The sequence below is a fragment of the Oncorhynchus tshawytscha genome, linkage group LG21, assembly GCF_018296145.1.
Source record: "Oncorhynchus tshawytscha isolate Ot180627B linkage group LG21, Otsh_v2.0, whole genome shotgun sequence".
Taxonomy (NCBI): domain Eukaryota; kingdom Metazoa; phylum Chordata; class Actinopteri; order Salmoniformes; family Salmonidae; genus Oncorhynchus; species Oncorhynchus tshawytscha.
This window is the reverse complement of record NC_056449.1, coordinates 37256146-37266340: the sequence shown is the minus strand read 5'-3', so window position 1 is coordinate 37266340 and position 10195 is coordinate 37256146.

The following is a 10195-nucleotide window of genomic DNA, read 5'->3' as shown; positions in this document are numbered from 1 at the left end:
ACTTCAGTAGAGAACATATAGGCCTACAGAACAGGCAGACTTCAGTAGATAACCTATAGGCCTACAGAACAGGCAGACTTCAGCAGAGAACCTATAGGCCTACAGAACAGGCAGACTTCAGCAGAGAACCTATAGGCCTACAGAACAGGCAGACTTCAGCAGAGAACCCATAGGCCTACAGAACAGGCAGACTTCAGTAGAGAACATATAGGCCTACAGAACAGGCAGACTTCAGCAGAGAACCTATAGGCCTACAGAACAGGCAGACTTCAGTAGAGAACATATAGGCCTACAGAACAGGCAGACTTCAGCAGAGAACCTATAGGCCTACAGAACAGGCAGACTTCAGCAGAGAACCTATAGGCCTACAGAACAGGCAGACTTCAGTAGAGAACCTATAGGCCTACAGAACAGGCAGACTTCAGCAGAGAACCTATAGGCCTACAGAACAGGCAGACTTCAGTAGAGAACATATAGGCCTACAGAACAGGCAGACTTCAGTAGAGAACCTATAGGCCTACAGAACAGGCAGACTTCAGTAGAGAACATATAGGCCTACAGAACAGGCAGACTTCAGCAGAGAACCTATAGGCCTACAGAACAGGCAGACTTCAGCAGAGAACCTATAGGCCTACAGAACAGGCAGACTTCAGCAGAGAACCTATAGGCCTACAGAACACATATGACAATAGACTACAGAGTGACAACGAAGAGCTATTAAGAGATACTCAATATAATGAATTATTGATTTCAATGACACATTCAAGAGCAACATGTCATTTCAATGGGTCTCCGTGCATAGTGACATAAATTACATTGATGCCACTGCTCAGATTGACGGCAACGGTAGGAGCACTGATCAGATTGAAAATCAGACATAAATGCATTTATATTGCATGAAGATCATAAGCAGTTTGTTACCAAGGCTCTGTTGTGAGGCTGCAGGGTGTGTGAGGCTGCAGGGTGTATGTAATCAAGTCTCTGTTGTGAGGCTGCAGGGTGTGTGAGGCTGCATTGTGTGTGAGGTTGCAGTGTGTGTGAGGTTGCAGGGTGTGTGAGGTTGCAGTGTGTGTGAGGCTGCAGTGTGTGTGAGGCTGCAGGGTGTGTGAGGTTGCAGGGTGTGTGAGGTTGCAGGGTGTGTGAGGTTGCAGGGTGTGTGAGGCTGCAGGGTGTGTGAGGTTGCAGTGTGTGTGAGGCTGCAGTGTGTGTGAGGCTGCATGGTGTGTGAGGCTGCATGGTGTGTGAGGCTGCAGGGTGTGTGAGGCTGGCAGTGAAATGCTGAATACAACAGGTGTAGCAGTGAAATGCTGAATACAACAGGTGTAGCAGTGAAATGCTGAATACAACAGGTGTAGCAGTGAAATGCTGAATACAACAGGTATAGCAGTGAAATGCTGAATACAACAGGTATAGCAGTGAAATGCTGAATACAACAGGTATAGCAGTGAAATGCTGAATACAACAGGTGTAGCAGTGAAATGCTGAATACAACAGGTGTATCAGTGAAATGCTGAATACAACAGGTATAGCAGTGAAATGCTGAATACAAGCCTTAACCTTAACCAACAAAAACAGTTAAAAAAAAAAAAAAACCTACAAAAAGTAACAAATAATTTAAGAGCAGTAAAACAACTTTTTAAAATTTTATTTAACCAGGCAAGTCAGTTAAGAACTAATTCTTATTTTCAATGACGGTCTAGGAACAGTGGGTTAACTGGTCTAGGAACAGTGGGTTAACTGGTCTAGGAACAGTGGGATAACTGGGGAGTGGGTTAACTGGTCTAGGAACAGTGGGTTAACTGGTCTAGGAACAGTGGGTTAACTGGTCTAGGAACAGTGGGTTAACTGGTCTAGGAACAGTGGGTTAACTGGGAACAGTGGGTTAACTAGGAACAGTGGGTTAACTGGTTAGGAACAGTGGGTTAACCTAGGAACAGTGGGTTAACTGGTCTAGGAACAGTGGGTTAACTGGTCTAGGAACAGTGGGTTAACTGGTCTAGGAACAGTGGGTTAACTGGTCTAGGAACAGTGGGTTAACTGGTCTAGGAACAGTGGGTTAACTGGTCTAGGAACAGTGGGTTAACAGAACAGTGGGTTAACTGGTCTAGGAACAGTGGGTTAACTGGTCTAGGAACACTGGTCTGGGTTAACTGGCCTAGGAACAGTGGGATAACTGCCTGTTCAGGGGCAGAACGACAGATTTGTACCTTGTCAGCTCGGGGGTTTGAACTTGCAACCTTCCGGTTACTAGTCCAATGCTCTAACCACTAGGCTACCCTGCCGCCCCTGTATATAGCGAGGCTATATAGACTCCAGTTCACACCACCAGTAGCCTAGCTGGTTTCAGTACTGCTACAGGGGTAGTGGTACAGAGTCAATGTGGAGGCTATATACAGGGGGTATCAGTACAGAGTCAATGTGGAGGCTATATACAGGGGGTACCGGTACAGAGTCAATGTGGAGGCTATATACAGGGTCAATATGGAGGCTATATACAGGGGGTATCGGTACAGAGTCAAAGAGCAGGGACACTGGTTACTCGAGGTAATCGAGGCAATGTTTACATATAGGTAGAGTTATTAATTAGATTAAATACATCAAACACACACAGCCAAGGGGTCTCCTATGTCACATGATGTGTTGTATCTCTGAAATGGAGCCAACAGAGTTAAAGATCCTGTGGAGAGATATAAACCTCATGACATCATGTCTCTGTAGACTAGAGTCTAGGTCAATTCATGTAGCTGATGTAAATAATGGACCTAGTATAGAGGGGAATGAATGAGATTGACTACGGTGTTGTCGTAACCAGGGAACCAACCATCAACCGTATTCAGAGCTCAGAGACAAAGGGTTAAGGAATGATAGTTCCCTTGCGACGATCTTTCTCTCTCTCTTATTCCCCTGACTATAAACTTCTTTATTATGGACCAAACGTCATCACAGTCATTTCACTCTGCTAATACATCTCATTCAGGGGTTAATATGTAAATACACTATATATTCAACAGTATGTGGACACCCCTTAAAACGTGTGAATTCGGCTATTTCAGCCACACCCGTTGCTGACAGGTGTATAACATTCAGCACACCGCCATGCAATCTCCATAGACAAACATTGCCAGTAGAATGGCCTTACTGAAGAGCTCAGTGACTTTCAACGTGGCACCGTCATAGGATGACACTTTTCCAACAAGTCAGTTAGTCAAAGGAGGAATAACGGTCTGGGGCTGTTTTTCATGGTTTGGTCTAAGCCCCTTAGTTCCAGTGAAGGGAAATCTCAATGCTACAACATACAATGACAATCTAGACAATTCTGTGCTTCCAATTTTGTGGCAATCGTTTGGGGAAGGCCCTTTCCTGTTTCAGCATGACAATGCCCCTGTTCACAAAGAGAGGTCCAAACAGATATATATATATTTTTTTAGATCGGCGTGGAAGAACTTGACTGGCCTGCACAGAGCCCTGACCTCAGCCCCATCTAACAACTTTGGGATGAATTGAAACTCCGACTGCGAGCCACGACTAATCGCACACCATCAGTGCCCGACCTCACTAATGCTCTTGTGGCTGAATGGAAACAAGGCCCTGCAGCAATGTTCCAAAATCTAATGGAAATCCTTCCCAGAAGAGTGGAAGCTGTTATAGCAACAAAGAGGGGGGGAACAACTCCATATTAATGCCCATGATTTTGGAATGAGATGTTTGACGTGCAGGTGTCCACATACTTTTGGTCACATAGTGTATCTGCTCACATAAAATCTAGAAATGTACTTGAATGAAATGGATTCCTTTACAGGGATTTACTTTTGCAACTTTTGGACATAATAATTTCAGATAAGAATAAAGACATAATGTTGACCAAAAGGGGATTTCAGGCTATTTACAATTGTACTCATAATGAATGACTTCTCAAAAGCCTTCTGGAGTTGCAGCTTAATTACCACTTTTTTCACCACTTGGCTACTTTTTCCTTTAATGAGTTAATTAATCCGTTTACTAAATACATCTTAAATCAATATGATATTAACATATTGTGATAAATTATAGAATGCAACGAATGTGCATTTCTAACTATATATACAGTGGGGTAAAAAAAGTATTTAGTCAGCCACCAATTGTGCAAGTTCTCCCACTTAAAAAGATGAGAGAGGCCTGTAATTTTCATCATAGGTACACTTCAACTATGACAGAGAAAATGAGGGAAAAAAATCCAGAAAATCACATTGTAGGATTTTTTATGAATTTATTTGCAAATTATGGTGGAAAATAAGTATTTGGTCACCTACAAACAAGCAAGATTTCTGGCTCTCACAGACCTGTAACTTCTTCTTTAAGAGGCTCCTCTGTCCTCCACTTGTTACCTGTATTAATGGCACCTGTTTGAACTTGTTGTCAGTATAAAAGACACCTGTCCACAACCTCAAACAGTCACACTCCAAACTACACTATGGCCAAGACCAAAGAGCTGTCACACCAGAAACAAAATTGTAGACCTGCACCAGGCTGGGAAGACTTAATCTGCAATAGGTAAGCAGCTTGGTTTGAAGAAATCAACTGTGGGAGCAATTATTAGGAAATGGAAGACATACAAGACCACTGATAATCTCCTCGATCTGGGGCTCCACGCAAGATCTCACCCCGTGGGGTCAAAATGATCACAAGAACGGGGAGCAAAAATCCCAGAACCACACGGGGGGATCTAGTGAATGACCTGCAGAGAGCTGGGACCAAAGTAACAAAGCCTACCATCAGTAACACACTACGCTGCCAGGGACTCAAATCCTGCAGTGCCAGACGTGTCCCCCTGCTTAAGCCAGTACATGTCCAGGCCCATCTGAAGTTTGCTAGAGAGCATTTGGATGATCCAAAAGAAGATTGGGAGAATGTCATATGGTCAGATGAAACCAAAATATAACTTTTTGGTAAAAACTCAACTCGTTGTGTTTGGAGGACAAAGAATGCTGAGTTGCAGGTAGAGATACTGGTGTGCAAAAGATCAGAAAAGTAAATAAATAAAAACAGTATGGGGATGAGGTAGGTAAATTGGGTGGGGCTATTTACCGATGAACTATGTACAGCTGCAGCGATCGGTTAGCTGCTCAGATAGCAGATGTTTAAAGTTGGTGAGGGAGATAAAAGTCTCCAACTTCAGCGATTTTTGAAATTCCTTCCAGTCACAGGCAGCAGAGAACTGGAAGGAAAGGCAGCCAAATGGGGTGTTGGCTTTAGGGACGATCAGTGAGATACACCTGCTGGAGAGCGTGGTTTGGGTGGGTGTTGCCATCGTGACCAGTGAACTGAGATAAGACGGAGCTTTACCTAGCAAAGACTGACCTGGAGCCAGTGGGTCTGGCGACGAATATGTAGCGAGAGCCAGCCGACTAGAGCATACAGGTCGCAGTGGTGGGTGGTATAAGGTGCTTTAGTAACAAAACGGATGGCACTGTGATAAACTGCATCCAGTTTGCTGAGTAGAGTATTGGAAGCTATTTTGTAGATGACATCGCCGAAGTCGAGGATCGGTAGGATAGTCAGTTTTACTAGGGAAAGTTTGGCGGCGTGAGTGAAGGAGGCTTTGTTGCGGAATAGAAAGCCGACTCTAGGATTTGATTTTAGATTGGAGATGTTTGATATGAGTCTGGAAGGAGAGTTTACAGTCTAGCCAGACACCTAGGTACTTATAGATGTCCACATATTCTAGGTCGGAACCATCCAGGGTGGTGATGCTAGTCAGGCGTGCGGGTGCAGGCAGCGAACGGTTGAAAAGCATGCATTTGGTTTTAATGTAGTAAAAGAGCAGTTGGAGGCCATGGAAGGAGTGTTGTATGGCATTGCAGCTCGTTTGGAGGTTAGATAGCACAGTGTCCAAGGACGGGCCAGAAGTATACAGAATGGTGTCGTCTGTGTAGAGGTGGATCAGGGAATCGCCCGCAGCAAGAGCAACATCATTGATATATACAGATTCAAATGGATTAATTATTAATATAATCTCCCACAGAAATAAACCTCAATCAAGATGTTGTGAGATGTTTCTAATGCAATCATGAAAACAATAAAAACTCCTGTTACAATTACCTGGACAAATGATCCCTTTAGGAGCCCGTGATGGGTTCAAAGGATCAGGTTCAGTCTGTATTTCAGTACCCAGTAGACATGGTGTTTCCCAAATGGCACCCTATTCCCTATATAGTGCACTACTTTTTAACTATAGCCTGACAGCTGAGGAGAAATTGCTACAGCAATATAAGAGACATTTTCAGCATATTTCCTGATCTTCCTCCAGTCCAATCCAAATATCTGATAATATCAAATTGAGATTTATTCTAGCAGGACAGATTGAAATCTAAATGTTAATGGATTTTTGTGCAGAGAGAGAGAGAGAGAGAGAGAGTAGAGAGAGAGAGAAGAGAGAGAGAGAGAGAGAGAAGAGAGAGAGAAGAGAGAGAGAGAGAGAGAGAGAGAGAGAGAGAGAGAGAGAGAGAGAGAGAAAACCATGGTAATTACTGAAACTGAAGAAGTAAAAATAGTTGTGGGAGTTTCCAGAGCCAGAGAAAAAGTTAATTCCTTCACACTGAAGGAACTGGACTCATCTGAAATGGGACCCTTTCCCATAATGCTCTAGCCAAAAGTAGTGCACTCTATATGAAATAGGGTGCCATTTTGGATGCACACACTGTCACCGCGGGAGGGGAGAGGGGACAGTACAGTGGACTGCAGCAGATCTAATGTGGAGGACGAGACTGCAGCAGATCTAATGTGGAGGATGAGACTGCAGCAGATCTAATGTGGAGGATGAGACTGCAGCAGATCTAATGTGGAGGATGAGACTGCAGCAGATCTAAATGTGGAGGATGAGACTGCAGCAGATCTAATGTGGCGGATGAGACTGCAGCAGATCTAATGTGGCGGATGAGACTGCAGCAGATCTAATGTGGAGGACGAGACTGCAGCAGATCTAATGTGGAGGATGAGACTGCAGCAGATCTAAATGTGGCGGATGAGACTGCAGCAGATCTAATGTGGAGGATGAGACTACAGCAGATCTAATGTGGAGGATGAGACTGCAGCAGATCTAATGTGGAGGATGAGACTGCAGCAGATCTAATGTGGAGGATGAGACTGCAGCAGATCTAATGTGGAGGATGAGACTGCAGCAGATCTAATGTGGCGGATGAGACTGCAGCAGATCTAATGTGGAGGATGAGACTGCAGCAGATCTAAATGTGGAGGATGAGACTGCAGCAGATCTAAATGTGGCGGATGAGACTGCAGCAGATCTAATGTGGAGGATGAGACTGCAGCAGATCTAATGTGGCGGATGAGACTGCAGCAGATCTAATGTGGAGGACGAGACTGCAGCAGATCTAATGTGGAGGACGAGACTGCAGCAGATCTAATGTGGACGAGACTGCAGCAGATCTAATGTGAGACTGCAGCAGATCTAATGTGGAGGACGAGACTGCAGCAGATCTAATGTGGAGGACGAGACTGCAGCAGATCTAATGTGGAGGACGAGACTGCAGCAGATCTAATGTGGAGGATGAGACTGCAGCAGATCTAATGTGGAGGATGAGACTGCAGCAGATCTAATGTGGAGGACGAGACTGCAGCAGATCTAATGTGGAGGATGAGACTGCAGCAGATCTAATGTGGAGGATGACACTACATGCAGCTCAGACCCTCTGTTACATGTCACAGAATCTTGATGTAATTATATTAGTCCATCACAGTGTCTTTAAATAGCAAAAATATCCTCAGAGAAAAATGGAAAATCACAGTTGTTGTTTTGACCGTTGAAACTACAGTATGTTTGGGGGTTCACTGGCCCAACAGTTGTTGTTTTGACCGTTGAAACTACAGTATGTTTGTTAACTCTATCCTGTTGGGGATACACAATACAGTTGTGAGTTTAGGCTGTTATTGCAATGCAAAACAAATAACACCCATCATCAATCGTATGTTATCATGAACATTAGGACAATGCAATAGCAGCAGTCCCTGCCAGAGACAGCGGAGACAAGTATCAAATATGTAATCCATCCCATAAAAGTTTTCAGAAAAACACTTTAATCAAAATGTATCAAAAACCATATCTGTTGAAAGTCTTCCACGGGGTGTAATGAAACAGTGTTTCCTCCTCTGTTGTTTAGCTGTGGGAGCCCCTGTTCCTGTGATAGATTTACTGCCTTAATCAACACAGTACACCATCTGGCTGGCCCGGACTGAACCTCCCCCTCTCCTCCCAATAAGAACGGCCATAAAGTCTCATATGTGCTACACCGAGTCATCTTTAAAGTGTTATACATGTTAAACCGGATCGAATAGGGCTGTCTTCTGTATACCACGCCTACCTCGCCACAACACAACTGATTGGCTCAAACGCATTCCGAAGGAAAGAAATTCCACAAATTAACTTTTAACGAGGGCACACCTGTTAATTGAAATGCATTCCAGGTGACTACCTCATGAAGCTGGTTGAGAGAATGCCAATATTAAATATATACTGATTTGTTGAAAACTTTTTGTTGGGTTACTACATGTGTTATTTCAATGTAGAAGTGAAATGTGTTGTTTTACAGGGTCAGCCATAGTAGTACAGAGCCCTAGGAGCAATTTAGGGTTAAGTGGCTTTTCCAAGGACACAGCGACAGATTTTCCACTCTTTTAGCTCAGGTATTGCAGAGAGGTATCAATGTTATAGAATTCATATTGTGATCCAAATGATTCACAACAGGCCGACAACAACTAACGAATTGGCTGAGTCGCAGTTATCAGTTATCGCATGCTTTGTGTTAACTGGGCGGCAGGGTAGCCTAGTGGTTAGAGCGTTGGACTAGTAACCGAAAGGTTGCAAGTTCGAATCCCTGAGCCGACAAGGTACAAATCTGTCGTTCTGCCCCTGAACAGGCAGTTAACTCACTGTTCCTAGGCCGTCATTGAAAATAAGAATTTGTTCTTAACTGACTTGCCTGGTTAAATAAAGGTAAAAAAAAAAAAAAAAAAAAAAAAAAAAAAACTGTGAGGCCTGTGTGGGTGTAGTGGAGAATAGAGGACTGTGGGTGTACTGTACTGGAGCAGCAGAGATACAGGGTTATATCAGGTCACAGTAGTTAGGAACGTGGGTGTACTGTACTGGAGCAGCAGAGATACAGGGTTATATCAGGTCACAGTAGTTAGGAACGTGGGTGTACTGTACTGGAGCAGCAGACATACAGGGTTATATCAGGTCACAGTAGTTAGTCGATCCATCCATCTACAGGGTTATATCAGGTCACAGTAGTTAGTCGATCCATCCATCTACAGGGTTATATCAGGTCACAGTAGTTAGTCGATCCATCCATCTACAGGGTTATATCAGATCACAATAGTTAGTAGATCCATCCATCTACAGGGTTATATCAGGTCACAGTAGTTAGTCGATCCATCCATCTACAGGGTTATATCAGGTCACAGTAGTTAGTCGATCCATCCATCTACAGGGTTATATCAGGTCACAGTAGTTAGTCGATCCATCCATCTACAGGGTTATATCAGGTCACAGTAGTTAGTAGATCCATCCATCTACAGGGTTATATCAGGTCACAGTAGTTAGTCGATCCATCCATCTACAGATAGCTGTGTTTCCTCCAGAGATAGAAAGTAATATAGATGTTTAAATATTCAATGTATTCAGGCAAGCTGTGGAAACTAAGGAGGAGTCTGAAATAGCACCCTATTCCGTATAGAGTGCTTTTGGTCTAAAGAAAGTAGTGCACTATGTAGGGAATAGGGTGACATTGAAGAAACAGACTAAAAGCTTGGTCTTCTCTGGTAGCCTTGTTAAAGTGGGATGATGGGTCAGTACCTGCAGGACAGATGGTGGCAGACACACACACACACACACACACACACACACACGCACACAAACACACACACACACGGCGGTCCTGGCTCGTACCATCTTTCTGTCTAGACCTGTCACCGATTCTGCTGACACACAGATTACAAAATTAATCTTTCACCTTTTATTTCCATTTTATTGCCTCTCGTGTTGTTTTATGACTGTCCCCTTTGTGTCTTTGTCCAGTCCACAAGACTACTATAAAACACAGATCACCATAGCTACAGCTGTTTGGCATGATGATAACTGAAACCACTGAGATATTACATTCATTCTTTCAGATATTAAACTGATCCTGATTGGGCCTTCATC